Raw genomic sequence first — 17,983 nt, forward strand, 5'->3', positions numbered from 1 at the left:
CTAGGGTTTTAGCCAGAAAATGGCCATATCTCGCATTCTAGTCAACTAGAAGTTTCGTCCTTCGGTGGAGTGCAGGATTGGCCTATTTATTTTAGGATTTTCATGTTTTTTGCAGGGGAGACTTGGTTGTGAGGATAAAGAAGAAAAATTAGGTAGGCATCTTTATGTGACTACCTTAAGCAAATTTAGGACAGTCATCATAAATCTGATAGCGGTGGATTCTAGGTGTGTAACTCTATAATTAGAGGTTATTCATCATTCCCCACATGATAATAAAGATTTTTTTCATTTGGGATACCAGTAATGGGGGTTGCTTTGTAAATTAGGCCTAATCGCCCTAATTAGGTCTCTAGGCTTCTAAGGGGTTCAGACCCTTAGGTTGCAGATATTGCCAACCGATTTTGGGGATGATTGTAACTCCCAAAAAGGTATCTATACTGGTGAGTATTTTTTCAAAGTGTGTGGAAGGTTTTGGAGTTAAAGGCAAAATATCGGTCTAGGAGGGCTACTAGCCTACGGGGTAGGTTTCCAAAGGAGATATAAGGATTTGAATACAAAACCCTAAACCAATGCTTGGAATAGTCCTTAGTAGTCAAGAATGGAACAATTACAAAGCCCCTAAGAGTAGGAGTTATCGGTGAGGCATGTTTGAGAAGTTCAAGCCATTTACTCATCTTGAGCAGTGGAGAGTAGTTCAAAACCTTAAGATGTGGAGTCCTTCCTTGTAGGGTCAAACCCTAACGTTTTGTATTTTTCCTTAGGTGATAAGGAGGCCTCTACATCAAGTGGTATCAGAGCATAGGAGTGTACTTTGGACCAAAGAAGAAGACAAGATGTCAGAGGATGAGGGATCCCAAGATATCCCATCAAGGATGGCCAATGCTGAGTTGGTTGTCTTGGTAAAGCAGAGAAGTCAGGGCTGAGAATCAGGCCTTGAGGAATGAAATGGACCAATTGAAGGGAAAAGTGGAAAGGGGAGAGAGAGACTTTGGAGGAGATGAAGAAGGGGATGAAGAGGATATCCCTAGGCAGGAAGAACGAGAGGTTCCTGCAGACTAGAGACCCATGATGAGTGTCCTCGAGTACATGGAAAGAAGAACAATGGATGTGAAATTGGATCTGCTAGTGTTTTTTGGTAAGATGGAACCAAATACAGTGATGGAGTGGATAAACTTCTTAGACAATTTCTTTGAGAGTGAAGACATACAAGAGCACCAAAGGGTAAAGATGGCCCAATCTAAAATGAAAGGGGTTTCACTGACTTGGTGGACTTTCATCCAAGATGAGAGGGTGAAAGAGGGAAAGAGAAAAGTGGCTACTTGGAAGAAGATTATGGCTTTGGTGAAGGAAGCCTATGTTCTAGTGGACTATAATGTCCAATTGCATAAGAGGAGATAGAATTTGAAGCAGAAGGAGATGGATGTGAGTTCCTACACAAAGGAGTTCATGAAGTTGTGTGTTAAGACTAAGGTAAAGCAGAGTGAAGATGAGAAGGTGGCGAGATATCTCAATGGACTGAGATTTTCTTGATTACTTGGGGAGTGCAAAATATCTCAATGGACAGACTCAAGGGCCATCAACAAGATAACCATAAGGTATAGGTTCCCAATCCCTAGGATAGAGGATTTACTTGATTACTTGGGGAGTGCAAAATATTTCACCAAAATGGATCTAAAGAGGAGATACCATTAGATTAGAATAAGGCTAGGGGATGAATGGAAAATAGCATTTAAAACCAATGAGGGGTTGTATGAGTGGAAGGTCATGCAAATTGGGTTGTCCAACACCCCTATACCTTTATGAGGTTGATGAATGAGGTCTTGGTGGAGTTCATAGGAAAGTTTGTGATAGTATACCTTGATGATATCTTGATCTTTAGCCACTCAAGGGAAGAGCACCTCACACATATAGATATGGTCCTCAAAAGGTTACATGAAGAGAAGCTAATGATAAATTTGGATGTGTTTGTTCATGCAGGAGGAGATCATCTACTTGGGCTTTGTAATCTCACAAGGTGAGTTGAAAATGGACCAGGAGAAGGTTAGTTCCATATTGTCTTGGCCTACACCTAAAACTATGAATGATGTCCCAAGTTTCCATGGTTTAGCAAATTTTTATAGGAATTTTATAAGGGGATTTAGTCATGTTTGTGCACCTATGCTTGACACCATAAAAGGAGGACAAAAGTGCAGGTTTAGTTGGACAAGGGAGGCAGATGACTCATTTCAAACCTTGAAGAAGAAGGTTGCAGAACAACCAATCCTTGCCCTACCAGACTTCAACAAGATATTCCAGGAAGAATGTGATGCAAGCCACATGGCTATTGGAGTAGCACTGGTGCAGGAGCACCTAAGGGTTGAAATGCCCTTAACCAATTTTGGCTTGTGAGACCTTCCATTGGTCATGTAAATACATAAGGACTGGCTCTAGTCCATTTGTATGGTTGTTTAACTGTAGTTTTTAAAATTTCTCTTATCGGCAAGACCTACCCCCGATCGGCAAGTCTTACCCCGATGAGTTTGCCAAAGTTTGGAGTGGTTGTATCGAGTATCGAAAGGAGCGGTTTCATGTTACCCCGATGATTAACTTTACCTATATTCGGACAGTGATCACAGATGATCCAATGGTTGTCACTATACCGCGATGGGAAGATGATCACCAGATAATCCTCATGACTTGGTGACAAAGCATGTGCAAAAAGAGGCAAGTTAATGACCGTGCAGGTTGAAGGTGGATCAATGGCGGTCGCTATACCACAATAGAGAGATGCACAAAAGTTATTTCCCATGACATGGTGACCAAGTGGTGGTACCCGGCAAGAGAGCATCTCAGGCGAGTTAACGGGTGAGCAATTCTAGGATGATCGAATGATTGTCCCTATACTGCATGATGAAGATGCTCGCTAGTTATCCCCCGCGACATAGTGACTGGTGAGGTGGCGGTCCAGTGGTAGGTCAAGTGGCACCCAGATGGATGCATGGACAAACTAGGAAGTAACACCATGGCAAAAGAGAGAGTAGTTTACCTAAGATAAAGATTGAGTAGATCAAGGAAGATCAGACAATTGGGATGTCATTGGCTATCGGAGGACTCATCTACTGGTTCATCAGGAGATCAGAGCAGCACATTTATGGTCTTACTAATGGCCAAAGGAGTAGAGACCGACTATGGGTGTGCGCTTGAACGAAAGTCCAAAAGGTAAACACTTGGACACTGAATATGGTCTTGTCAGTGTTTTTTGAATACGAACCGACCTGACTTCTTGGTACATGTGGGATATTGTGTTTCTCATGAATGCAGACTGTCGCAGATGGTTAAATTTCAAACTGTTGGTGTTGTTGTAAATGGAAACAGTTGGTAATGAGATTTATCTCATCCAATAGGAGGAGTTCCAAGCAGAGGATGTATATATAACAAGACCCAGCAGGCATCTGTAAGAGAAAAATGGTTAATTGTGGATCTTTGATCGTGGATCATTGATCATTGTTTGTCGATTGCCTTGGAGAACACATTTTGTTTTTCTGAAATGCAATAGAGAAGTCCATTTTCTAGTTTTCAATTAGAGTTTCATTTATGTTCGTTTCACGTAAGTTGTTAATGTAATTTTTTCATTTCTCTTTTCTATGAGTTGTTGGTTTGAACCCATGAGTAAATTTGGGATCTGTAAATAAAGCTTTCCTTTTCAGTTGTTGTTTCCTATTTGCAATAATCAAAGGCTCTGACTTGAAACTCCACAAGATATTTGGAGATTGTCAAGCAGAGCCAGAAATGTACAATAGGTTTTCATTTGAGCGAGACTAGGAAATGGCAATCACCATTTCTACATACTAGGCCTTGGTGATCTTGGTGATAGTCTAGCTAGGTATTAGTAATTTGAAGGAGATAACTTGTAGGGGAAGGAAACTGCTAAGAACTAGGAAAAGATCCAGAAGGCTACAAGCCTAAAAATGAGACATTGTGTAACCATAGGGAAAAGTTTGCTAAACCAAACAAGATGGGTGGTTTTGCAAAAAGAAAGGAATGTGTGTGTGTGTCCTAAACCCCTACAAGGATTTAGTGAACAAGCTTACTTTGTGAGCTTGAGGAAGGTGAGATAAGCAAACAGATGGTAGGGAAGCCCTTAGAAATCTAGAGGGGTAGAATTGGAACCCGGAAAGGGATAGAAGCAAACCATCAAAGAAACCAAATTGATGGCAAACTAGGTTGCCTCCCTATCATATTGGTATCAGAGCAAGGTTAGACTTGGGAAGAAATTAGTTGATGTCAGGCACTAAATCAGTAGGAGAAAATAGTCTCAGAATGGTGACCAATACAAAGTTAGCCAAGAAGGTAGAAGATCAAGAGGAAGAGAATAGACTCCTGAAAGAAAGATTGCTACAATTGGAGAGAAAACTAGACGCAGTTGAGGATAAAACTAAGAAGGTAACAATCCAGGTTAGTGAAGGGAAGGGTAAAGAATCAGTGGAAGAGGATAGGATACCTGCCCTACACCCAATCCTACCTGAAGAACCTTTCCTTAAAGCAATTAAAGCCTTAGGAGGAAAATCCCGAGAAGGAGTGCCACTTTTTTATGGAAAAATAGAGCGTGAAGTAGTTATGGAATGGATTGAAGGATTGGAGATTCACTTTGAGTGTGATGGAATTATTGAAGCCCAAAAGGTGATGGTAGCTAAGTCTAGATTGAGAGGAGCAGCCTTGACTTGGTGGAAATTTATCCAAGAAGAAAGGCAAAAAGAGGGTAAGAACCAAATAGCCAGTTGGAACAGAATGGTAGCCAAGGTGAGGGAAGCCTATATCCCTAAAGATTATGAGATCCAACTGCACAAAAGGAGACAAAACCTGAGACAAAGAGACTTGGATGTGAGCAGCTACACTGAGGAATTTTAGAAGTTGTGTCTGATATCCAAGGTGGTAGAGGATGAGAGCATCAAGGTAGCCACATACTTGAATGGCTTGAGATGTAATATTCAAGAGGAGTTGAGTTTGTTATGTCCTAACATTGTGCATAAGTGCTATAAATTGGCACTGAAGCTAGAGGAAAAGAGTAAAAAGAAGCAAGAACAAAGCAAAGGAGGAAGAGGCAGAGGAAATGATGGTAGAGGCCAAAGAGGAAGTTTTGGTGGAAGAGGAATAGATCAAAGGTCCTAAGGATAGTCCAAACTTATAGAGAAAAGTGAGGATTCACAAAGCAAGAGTAACTATTGTTGGCATTTTGATGATTATGTTGTGATTGTCATTGATGGACACACTTGCATTGAGATCATTTTTGTATGTATAAGTTATGCTCAATAGGCAATTGTTCAAACTAGTATGAAGCATTATAGTCCTTAGAATATTGGTGTTTTGCATAAAGTGTTTACTGATCTGAAGCGATATGTTAACCCCAAGCGGTTTGAGGATCTCAAGTTGTACAAAGGATCAAAGTGGCAAAACACATATTTCCCAGTCTTCATTTTGTCAAACTGGCAACTGGCATTTTGCTTGAACCAGTATTTTGTATAAACTAGTAATACTCTGTAATGAGTTACCAACTGACATTTTGTGATGAGTTACCATCCACCGATTATTTGATGGTGCCGACACTTTAACGGTGCTTTTTGTGTCATGTTACCAAATATGTCTAGATGCATTGAACCTAGGGAATTGGATTGTAATCCTATTGGACCGACATGAAATCAAATTCCTTTATAAGGACATCATGTCTAGGGTTTTAGGTTGTTGATGTTGTTGTTGTTGGTGGTGAAGTTGATATTGTTGCTAGGGTTTAAGGTGGTTGAGGAGTCAAAGAGAGTATGAATGTGTAGAAGACTGAAGTAATGCTGGAATGCATTAGAAAAGAGCTATCAAGGATCTAATCAAGTAATCTATGCTATTTTCTAGATCTCTCACATCTTCGACAAGTCTGTAGCCCTTAACCGGGTAGGCCCAAAATCCTTTTGTAAATCCTCTCACAAGGTGGTTCACATTTGTGGATCTAAAATCCTCTAGCAAGGTAGTCTTTAATCGGAATTATCTCCTAACAGAGATTGAGATTCCTAATAGGATCTATTCTGGTAAAGAACATTGTAAGACCTTAATCGGTCTGACCTTAACCGGTCTGGTTCCTATTCTGCAGATAGTTACTTGTCTGTCATGGTCATGGTCACACTGCTGTAATATGGAGAAGGAAGAACAACAACATGAATAATGGACCTTGGAGAGCACCTGGATTGGTTTTCTATCACTGCAACAAACTGGGTCACATTGCCAGATTCTGTAGATCAAGAAAGAACATATCTGATGATATATCAGTCACTCTGGAAGGAAACATTGATGTTGACACTATTCAAGTAGACATGAACAAAACCTGGAAGAAGAAACCAGCAATGTTACAAGAGGAACCGGTTTCTGCACTTAGTGTGGAAATCACGAAACCGAAAAACTAAGCTTCATAAAAGCTTAGGGGGAGCAAACAACGAAATGTTTCAAACCCTCGGTTTACACCGGTAAAAGACCTTAACCGGTATGTGATACCTGTCAATAGGTAAAAGACCAGAAATGATAAAAGGCAAATTAGGGTTTACACCCTAATGGTGGAGCATTAATTGCAGTAGGTGAGGAATATGTTTAAAAGGATTTTTCAAATCATTTCTCACTATCAGTTTTCGAAGCGAAGGAGGTTTTCGAGTGCAAAGCAATGACAAAGAGATTTGTGTTGCGATTCTGAGAATTTAAGGAACCTTGAAGGAGATTCAAATTCAAATTGCAAACGGTCAAGTGAAGAACGCAAAGCGCTGATTCTGCAACTGACAGAGTGTGAGGTGGAGAAGAATCTGAAAGCCCTAAATTCACAATTTTTGAAAGGTATTTTTTGAGTTTTCAGTTTCTATCATGGCTTCTGCATCCCATACTAGCTCTAGTACATCTGTAGATTCAGCAAGCTTTATTCAACGCAAGTCTAGATATAATGCCCTATCACAAGTTCCAATCGGTGTGATAGTAGAAGAGGGAATCTCAGATTACATAGATTGTAAAATTGAAGACCTAGGGTCTCTAGCAATTCACTCACAACTAGGTTTATTTTGTGGACAAGATAAAAAGATCAAACCAGAGTATAGTATCTTGGAGAAGAAGAAGCTCCACAATGTTGTTTATTTCCTAGAGGATTTCATAGATGATCACATTAGGATCATTCTGAGAAGAGTTCATGGTGACGAGATGTGCCTGGAAAGAACGCATGATATAAGACCACAAGCAATCCATGTCGTCACCGGTTTCTGCAATATAGGGGAAGTGCCAGCCCTAAGGACGGTAAGCAAAACTGAAATGTCCAAGCTCACCGGTTCAGTGAGCAACTCATGAGGTATAACCGTCAATTCTATCAAGGATGATCTGGTGAAATATGCATGTATGGTGATTGGATACCGAACGTTCTCAACCAGTAGAATTAACTCTCTATCTGCTACAGCGGTAAATGCCACTTACTGGATGATCAAGGAGGATGCATCATTTGACCTATGCACTAGTATGCAAAGGCAACTCCTATTGAATCTGAAATCAATCAAACAAGATAATGCATTGAGGTTGAAGTTTGGACAACTGCTAGTTGGGTTATTCTTTTACTTCCAAGGTTACTTTCTAGAAGTTGGTGATGTCTAGTGGTCTGCTGACCAACCGGTAACCAAGAAAATCAAGGAAAGCATTCAAGTAGTTGGAACCAGTTACCCTGAAGTTCTAAACAAGTACTTTGATGAGTTTAGATGCAAAATGAGTCAGAGGGTGAGAATATCAGGTGATATTGTCAAGAAATATGAAGATGGTATCTATTTCACCATTAAAGTGGATCAACGCATAATGGAGGTTGTTGAGCCCAGACAGGAGGAAGTGGAGCCTATGGGCTATGAGGTAATGAATGATATGCTGGAAGGATATGCCTCTACCCTTATTGCCTCACCACTTGATCCAAAGGCAAAAAGAACCGACACCTACCTAGAAAGGATAACACCGGTTGAGGAACCCTCCGCAAAGAAAGGAAAAGAACCTTCAATGAAGAAGGCAAAAATAGTACCTTCAACATCAACACCAGCTACTATAGCCAGTCCTACAGTGACCAAGCAGTCACTAGCTAAAAAGAAACCTGAAGCGACACCTGCTAAAGTGTTTGAGAGAAAGAGGAAGACAAGGAATACCTCTCCAGACTCAGAAGAAACTGTGTCTGAGGAAAAACCAAAGAAGACACGTCAAGCAAAGAAAAAGACAAAGAATGAACCGGCATCATCGGCACCAGTAAATATTGACATCTCCTCCTACAAACCTTTGACACATTGTCAAAGAACTATCAAAAACATTAGGAGAAAAGTGTTGAATGATTTGATTGATTATTTTGATGACTTTAATGATGATGAAAAGGAAGCGGTTGAAAAAGAAATAATTCAGCATTTATGTGTCAATTACCGGTCGCCTTCAGAAATTAGATCTGAGACACTAGATTCTTTGTATAAATTCTTAGACAATAAATGGCACATTGCCATAGAGCAGAAATAGGAAATGAGAGAAAAAAAATTTGCTGAACACTTTCCTGATGTATCAAATTCAGAATTGTTTGAAGTAATGAATAAATACAAAGGCCTCTTCTTCATGAGAAGAAGAAGACTCATGAAGGGAAGGGTAAAGAAGTGCTCAATAATACACACACCCTTGCTCTAGAAGCTCTAAAGATGCATAGAGTGGCTGAAGCCAACAGGAAGGCTGATCAAGAACCGGCAATAACTAAACCGGATGAAGTGTTTGATGATGAAGGAAATCTGGTTGTTGAACCGATCGACACTATTGATGTTGATGCTCTGGATGGAGAAGATATTGCTCAGGTTACACCATTGGAAGCTACAGGACAGGAGAAGCAGGCAAAACAAGAAATAAAGAAAAAGGAAACTGAGTCCACAAAAAGAAGAAAGCAAAGAAGCAAGCGGAGGAGAAGAAAGATGAAGAGGAGAAGAAGAAGAAAGATGAAGTGGAAAAGAAGAAGAAAGATGAAGAGGAGAAGAAGAAGAAAGATGAAGAGGAGAAGAAGAAGAAGGATGAAGCGGAGAAGAAGAAAAAGGAAGAAGATGAGGAGAAATGGAAACATGAAGAAAAGAGAAAAGAAGAAGAAAAGAAAATAAAAGAAGAGGAAGAAGAGAAAAAGAAACAAGAAGATGTAAGGAAGAAGAAAGAGGAAGAGGATGAGAAAAAGAGAAAGGAAGAGGAGAAGCGAAAGGAAGCAGAAAAGAAGAAGGAAGAGGAAGATAAAGAAGAGGAGAAGCGGAATGAAACAGAGAAAAGGAAGAAGGATGAGGAAGAGAAGGAAGAGGAAAAGAGAAGATAAGTGACAAGGAAGAAAATAGAGGAGGACAAGGCAGGAGAAGCGGCAAAGAGCATGTAGATGGAGACACCTAAGGCAACCGGTAGTCAAGCCAAACCGGCTGACCTCACTAGTCCCATTGACCTCCAGTCTGCAAGTGAAATGGAGCTACTGTAGAGAATCAAGGTTGCTCAAGAATGCCTTGAGGTGTTAAGGAGGAAGAAGGAGGAAGATGTGATCCAAGCAGCGATGGACACCCTTACTGGTTTGTTACCCAGTACAAACCTCCCCACTACCAACTCATCATTGGCACAACTAAAGCTCCTATGCATAGTAGTAGATGATCAAGTGCAGAGCTTAGAAGAGGTAGCAGAGGCAAATGCTAAGAAAGAGCATCAAAAGGCTCTAAATATTGCTCTGGTGAAGAAGTTAAATGGGCTCCGGATTGAACTCCAAAAAGCACAAAAGGATATAAGGAACGCTCTGGATGAGGGGAATCTTCTACTCGGCAAGATTTGTCAACCCTATCTGTTCTGTGATGATGTGCTTGCACAAAAGAAAAAGCTTCAATCTGATTTGCAGTTGTATATGAGTACCTTCAAGCTGCCATACGACTCTTTTACAACTTATGGGCAAACCGTTCACCGGTTTCACATCCAGACAGCAAAAATGGAGCATGAGATCAACACCCGGTCTTGAGATTTGCAAGAGCTACAACTGGTTCTACTCCCATGTCTGCAAATTCTTTAAAAGTGCTATCTAAATCCGGATGCCTTAACAGTGACACAGGAGATGAGCACAATTGATGCCATGGAAGAACGGGTCTCCCAGATGTAGACAAAGAAAGAAGTAGCCACCTCCCTACTTGAGTGCTGGTCTTTATCTATGAAACAATCCTTGCAGGACTTTAAATCTATTTTTGACAAGTTTAATTACTTATTGTCATAAACTTTTATTATTTTAATACCAAATGAAACTAGAGGTTGTTCAGCTGTACTTTGTCATTGTTGGCAAAGGGGGAGAAGTATTCTAAGGAGGAGAAGTATCTGGTATTTAAAATTTTGATGTATGCTCTTATATCTCTATGTGCAAAATAGTTATACATTGTATTGTTAAAAGGGATAGTGTATATGCTTAGGGGGAGCAATTTTGCTAATGGCATGATTTTGTTGTAAAACACTTAGATGTCAAAATTTTATTTTCCTAAGTGTTGCCATCAATGCCAAAGGGGGAGATTGTTGGCATTTTTGATGATTATGTTGTGATTGTCATTGATGGACACACACTTGCATTGAGATCATTTTTGTATGTATAAGTTATGCTCAACAGGCAATTGTTCCAATCAGTATGAAGCATTATAGTCCTTAGACTATTGGTGTTTTGCAGAAAGTGTTTACCAATCTGAAGCGGTATGTTAACCCCAAGCGGTTCGAGGATCTCAAGCGATACGAAGGATCAAAGCGGCAGAACACATATTTCCTAGTCTTCATTTTGTCAAACCGGCAACCGGCATTTTGCTTGAACCGGTATTTTGTATAAACCAGTAATACTCTATGATGAGTTACCATCCACCGATTGTTTGACGGTGCCGACACTTTAACATTGCTTTTTGTGTCATGTTACCAAATATGTCTAGATGCATTGAACATAGGGAATTGGATTGTAATCCTATCAGACTGACATGAAATTAGATTCCTTTATAAGGACATCATGTCTAGGGTTTTAGGTTGTTGATGTTGTTGTTGCTGTTGGTGAAGTTGATATTGTTGCTAGGGTTTAAGGTGGTTGAGGAGTCAGAGAGAGTATGAATGTGTAGAAGAATGAAGTAATGCTAGAATGCATTAGAAAAGAGCTATCAATGATCTAATCAATCAATCTATACTATTTGCTAGATCACTCACTTGTTGATTACTCACTTCTTTGACAAGTCTGTAGCCCTTAACCAGGTAGGCCCAAAAGCCTTTTGTAAATCCTCTAACAAGGTGGTTCACATATGTGGATCTAAAATCCTTTAGAAAGGTAGTCTTTAATCGGACTTATCTCCTAACAAAGATTGAGGTTCCTAATAGGATCTGTTCTGGTAAAGAACATTGTAAGACCTTAACCGGTCTAACCTTAACCGGTCTGGCTCCTATTCTGCAGATAGTTACTTGTGAGTTCCATCTCACCATGGTTTTTTCCCTTTTGGGTTTCCACATCAAAATCTCATTTGTTATGGTCTTTGTGCTTTTGTGGGTGAATGCATTATTTGCTATTTGGTTTGCATGTGTGCTAACCGGTTTGTCTGCTAAACTATTTTACCAGTTTACTATTAGTCTTGCAAAGTGTTTAAGTGCAAAGATTTTTGGCATACTAATTCACCCCCCCCCCCCCCCTCTTAGTATTCATCAACTATAGAGTAAGGGGATCATCTAGTAACCCAGAAGAGGTAGATCTAGAAACCTGGGAAGAGGGTCCTACTTCTCCATCATGAAGTGTTACAATTTCCAAAAGTTGGGTCACCCTGCCTATAGATGTCTAGAGAAATCCTCTTCATCTCAAGTAAGTGAAACAAGAGTGACATATGCGCAAGAAGATGTAGAAATAAGAAAGACAGAATGTGTGAGCTTAGCTCCTGAATATGGAAAAAATTTAATGATGAGAAGAGCCTTGATTAAGGAACCAATCAAAGAAGAACCAACTCAAAGAAGAGCTTTGTTTAGAATCAAATGCAAGGTCCTTGGTAAGGTTTGTAGAGTGGTGATAGACTCAGGGTCTACTGACAACATTATGTCAAAAGAAGAAGTAAGTAAACTGAAGTTGAAAAGAATTCCACATAGTAATCCATATAGGGTCACTTGGCTCAACAAGGAGCAGCATGTGGTAGTGAATGAACAAACATGGGTTGAGTTCAACATAGGTAGTTATAAGGATAAAGTCTTGTGTGACATCCTGCCTATGGATGCTTGCCATCTACTTCTTGGTAGACCATGGCAGTTTGATAGAAAGGCCATTCACAATGGAGAGAAGAACTCTTATTCTTTTCAAAAGGATGGCGTTACATACCATATTCAGTCCCTAAGTGATGAAGGAGAGAGCAGCAAAACTAAAGGCCCAAATGTGTTACTGGTAGGTGAAAAGGAGTTCATTAACACTCTCAAGGAAGGAGAAGGAGGGGGTTTTCTCTTATAGTGAAACCAAAGGAAGCAAAGAAAGAAAATAAGGTTCAAATACCTCATGAACTACAACAGATACTAGACAATTTCAAAGCGATCATAAGTGATGGAGCACCAAAAACTCTGCCACCTGTTAGAGCCATAAGCCATCAAATTGATTTCATTTTAGGAGCATCATTACCTAACAAAGAACCCTATAATATGACTCCCAAATAGAACAAGGAAGTGTCTAGACAAGTCCAAGAATTATTGGACCAAGGATTGATAAAAAAGAGCATAAGTCCTTGTGTCGTACCTACAGTGTTAGCACCCAAGAAAGGAGGAACATGGAGGCTATACACAAATTCAAGAGCCATAAATAGAATCACTATCAGGTACAAATTTCCTATCCCAAGAATTGGAACTTGTGTAAAGGTTCTACTATTGGCCCAGAATGCAGAGGGATATCTGAAGGTATGTTAAGTAGTGTATGGTTTGTCAGAAAGCTAAAGGTACAACTACTAATGCTGGTCTTTATTAGCCATAACTCATTCCTACAAGGGCATGGGAATGTTTAAGTATGGATTTTGTGGTTGGATTACCCAAAAGAAAGCTTGGTTGTGATAGCATTTTTGTTGTTGTTGACAGATTTAGTAACATGGTACATTTTGTTCCTTGTAAAACTACCCATGATGCTAGTCACATTCCACACTTGTTTTTCAAAGAGGTTCCATGGTTTGTTGGTTAGTATTGTTTCAAATAGAGATGTCAAATTCCTTGGACATTTTTGGAAAACTCTTTGGAAAATACTGGGAACTAACTGTAGACGTCTAAAAATGGTCAACGCTTGTGGAGTCATACTTTAACATGTACGCATTGCCTTATTTTAGGGTTCTTGCGTCGCATTAACATTTCTTCTATGTTGTGCATTTGGTCTTTATCATTTGTGAGCATTGAGTCCTTCTTCTGCATTCCTCATTTTTATCGCTTTCAAATTAGGTCTTGTCGATAACAATCTTCAGTCATGATTTTGGTCGATCTTATCCTGTCGCATCAATGTGCGTGCTTATTTATCATCATTTTGGACATCGTCAATCCTAATCAATAATAGAATTAGGGTTTTTTCCTCTTGTCAATCTTTCAATCATCTTTATCTTTTTTGTAATCATTTGCGATTATCAACTTGTCAATCTTGTCATTTTGCGATCGATTCGTCATCGATCCTAGTCCTTTTCAATCATGTCAATTTGGATCGATTAGTCATTGTTCCTCGTCAATTGGCACTTATCAATTTGATCTCCTTGTCAATCTTGGTCAATTTATCATTGACTTTTGTCAACCAATTTTAATCATTTATCAACATTGGTCCTTTGTCAGTCAGAATCATGATCGAACCTACATTAATTTCTTGTTCTTGTGACCTAATTCCTTGTCCTCTTATTTCTAGGTTTTTATGATTTGTTCATTTAATCCTTTTCTTATTCTTTGTGGGTTAAATAAATTTATTTATTTAGTCCTAGGTCTCTTTCATGAATTAATTAATGGATGAAAACCTATTAATTAATTCACCTAATTTCCACCTCATTTCTAATTTTCCTAATTCCTAATTTTCTAATTTGCTAAATTCAATTTCCACCTAGTCAATTCCTCTCTAGTCTCTCCCTATTTTGTGCTTCGGTGGAAGCATGAATTTCTCATGCATCATACTGTTAGCATAGCAAGATGTCACGGGATTTTAGTCCTCTAACCTTTGCATTGGTAATATGTCATAATTCATGACATTGAAGGTGTCATAACCTTCTTCCTTCAGCTCAATTTTGCCATTTTTGAAATAAATTGCCTCTAATATCAATTTCATGCTAATCATGTCCTCTCTCCAATTTTTCTATAAATTGGATGAGTTTCTTCAATCAAGAAATCAATCAATCACATTTTCGAGTAGCCTTATGCTGCAAATTTCATCTCTCAACTTGCTTTCTACTTGCATTTTGCACTTGTAGGTGAGATCAACATCAGATTTGAAGGTGAAAGAAGAACAATGGAGCCACATGAAGGAGATATTTGCATTGGTTTGCTTTGATTTCATGCAATTTGAATATCTTGTCTTTATGTCTTCATTGATTGGGTTAGGATTGCTTTCATTGCTTTAGGTTTTTGTGATTGTCCTAATTGCTATTTGCTTTGATGATTTCCCAATTTCCTGATCTACATTTTGGTGAACTCGATGTGAACTAACCATTTAACCATGTTTTGAGTGCTTTTTGAGTTGTTTGCAGGTGAAAAACTCAAGAAACAGGGCAACTCAGAGCTTTCTGGACACTTCTGCACTTGTGTAGAAGGGATCTGCACCTATGTAGAAGGGATTTGTGCCTGTGTAGATGATATCTATTCCTATGTAGAAGGGATCTGTGCCTATGTTGATGAGATCTATGCCTGTGTAAGGCCAAAAATAGGGGTAAAATTAGTTGTTTTTCTTGCAAGTTTGTTTGTTTGCAATCTGTTTCTTGCATTCTAGTTTTTCTTTGGTACTAATTCTCTATGCAGCATCTTGGAGTTACATGTGACGAAGACTAAAAATGCAACTACTAACGAATCTTATGCAGGATGCGGTCAAAGACTCACATTAAAACATCTTTCTTGCAAATTTTTAAAGTAGTTGCACATTTCGTTTCTTAAAGGATAATGAACACCATGCATGCTTTGTTTGTTTTTAATTTGATTGCATGTTTTAACCCTTAGAATTGGGCCTGCCTCCCAATTTGCCTGGCACATTGCACAGGCATTGGTGAGAGGGAATGACCCAAAGTGGTGATGGGCTAAAGCCAAGCTCTTCTGAACCACTCTAAATAACTGTGGATGCAACGAAAGTTGTATACAACGGGTGCTGGAATGGTATTGCGATGATTTATTCACTGGATCAATACCCACCTAAACGGATGCCCTTACTAGAATCTCTTGTTTTTTAGATGCCAAAATCCTTCTATCTATTGGCTCAAGTGTTGTGATATGTGCATGCCGAAGACACCTCTCATGTACTCCTCAGTTAGAGATAGCAAGTTCTTGGGAAGTGATGCCCCTTGAACTCGAAGCTTGCTATGGCCGAGAAGTGAGTGCATTGTAAGGGGGAGCCAGTGCTACCAAGCATCTAGCTATCCGGCTGAGTGTTGTATTTTATGGTTAGAGGATTCAATAGATATTGCCCTGCTAGCCATAGGATTTGTTGTGAATGTGCTTGATTGTCTTGAGTCAAATTCAAACAAACATTTTGTCTTCCGTGATTGTCAAAAGTTAAATAAAAAAAAAACCTTTCAAAAGTGCTCATAATCAACTTGGGTTTTCAAAATCAACAACCTTCAATTCAAAACAAAATCCAAACAAAAGTCCAAATTTGTCCAAGTATTCATCCAACATTTGAACATGGATTGTCAAAACATTGAATATCTTTGTTTCAAAATTCATGTCACTTTAGGCTAGGTTTTGCATAGTCCAACTTAGGTCCTAGGGCATATTGTCATATCCCTTCATTTTAGTCCTTTTCATTGCAAGCATCCTCATTTTGCACTTAGGTTTAAAATCATTTCCCTATTTTGCATTTCATTATCATATCCAAGCTAGATTTCCATTTAGGTGACATTTGTGCATTATCCTTGTCATGCTAAAATTAGATCTTGCCTAGGTTGCATTTTGCATATTCCAAGTCATTGGTCTTCGCATATCCTTATCATTGTATTGTCATCTTGTCTTGGCTTCATCTTGTCATATCATATCCTTAGATCATTTTAATGTCATATCCTAAGTCATTGTCATAATCATTGCCTTCTTGCATTTAATCTCAAAATTTTGGTTTGTCAAACTTGAAAAATCAAAACTTTGGATGATACCCTAAGTTGTTGTTAGGGAGTCTTGACCTTGTCTAAATTTTGTCCTTTCATTAATATCATTTTTGTCAAACCTAGCTTAGTATCCAAGCATATAGGTGAGACATTGTCAATTTGTCCTATTGTCATTTGGTCCTTTGTCCTTTAAGGTCTTGGCTTCATTTCAACTTCCCAAGGTTGAGTCTTTAGGTTTGCATTCCAAAAAGTTTGTCAAAATCTTGAACAAAAAAAAAAAAAATAGGTTGTATTACCATTGCTTAAGATTGCATATCATTTCCAAAAATTATTGAAATAATAACAAAAAAATAGGTTGCACTTAGTTGGATAACATTATCAAACCATAGAAACTCAAAGGTCCAAAGCAAGGTCACATTTTCATTGCATTTAGTTGCATCTAGTTGTCATTCCAAAAATTCAAAAAAACAACAAAAACATTAAGTTGCATCGTCATCCTTTTAGGTTGCATTTGTCAATCCCATTAGTTGCATTGCATAGTGACATGTTTGTTGAAATGAGGTCTCAACCTTCTTACGAAGCCATGTCATCACAATTGAGAAATCAATCATGTCAATCCAATCTCTACATGTCTCAGAACTTGGATCAAACTTATCATGATGATGTAAATGTCCAAATACAAAAATTAGAGGAGAAACTAGTTCGAGAAAAGGAGATTTTGGAGCAAAAAGTTAAAAACATTGAGAAGAATAGATCACAAACGTCCAAAATGTTTCAAAAATTTCCAGTTCGAAATCCAAATATTGAGCCAATTGATGTAAGATCTCTTATCGAACAATCAAACATACCAGATCTCCTCTCACAAATAGAGATGATGAAACAATTTCAAGAAAAGAGACAACAACATTATGTGCTTTCACAACAAGAACAAGAAGGTGTTTACTATCAATCAGATTTTCAACCATCACAACCAATTGTTCAACAGTTCGAGTATTTTCAACAGACACAACCAATGGTCCAATTTCAACAATATGTCCAACCAACTATACAATGTCAACAAATAGTTCAACCAATGGTGGAATATCAACAAGTTCAATCAACATATCAATGTCAACAACCACAACCAAACATTCAAAAACAAAGGTTGCAACATGCACCAAGCCAAATTTTGAACATGTCAAACCAATTTGATCAACATCTAGTTTGAAAACAAAACATGACATCAAACCAGAACCAACTCCTTTCCAAACAAGTTCAAATTCTAGATACAATTATGTCAAAACCTTGAAAGAAAGGTGGCTTTATTGCAAGGATCTTAAGGAAATTACCAAGTGAGTTCTTTGAGGAAGATCAAGCTAATACACTTATGTCTAGCAATGCCTCATCTCCCCACAAACAAATGGACTCTCCAGTGGCATCTATCCCTACACCTTTAGAAGTTTCCCAAGAACCTTCCATATTGTCCTCATCAAACAATACACCCAAGGATGAAATTATCCAAGGGCTATCCATAATTGATTGCCAAGATAATCCAATTCATGATGCACATCCTTGTCATGTTTCAGAAATACAAGACCCAATGCCACCATGCACTTTATTGCCATTACCTATTTTAGAGGACCCCATTCAAAGTCCTTCTTCCTCATGTTAAAGCATTGATTCCTTGCCAAAATCCATCACAAATGTTCAAAGTGCAT

Source organism: Cryptomeria japonica, chromosome 10 (assembly GCF_030272615.1).
Source record: "Cryptomeria japonica chromosome 10, Sugi_1.0, whole genome shotgun sequence".
NCBI classification, from domain to species: domain Eukaryota; kingdom Viridiplantae; phylum Streptophyta; class Pinopsida; order Cupressales; family Cupressaceae; genus Cryptomeria; species Cryptomeria japonica.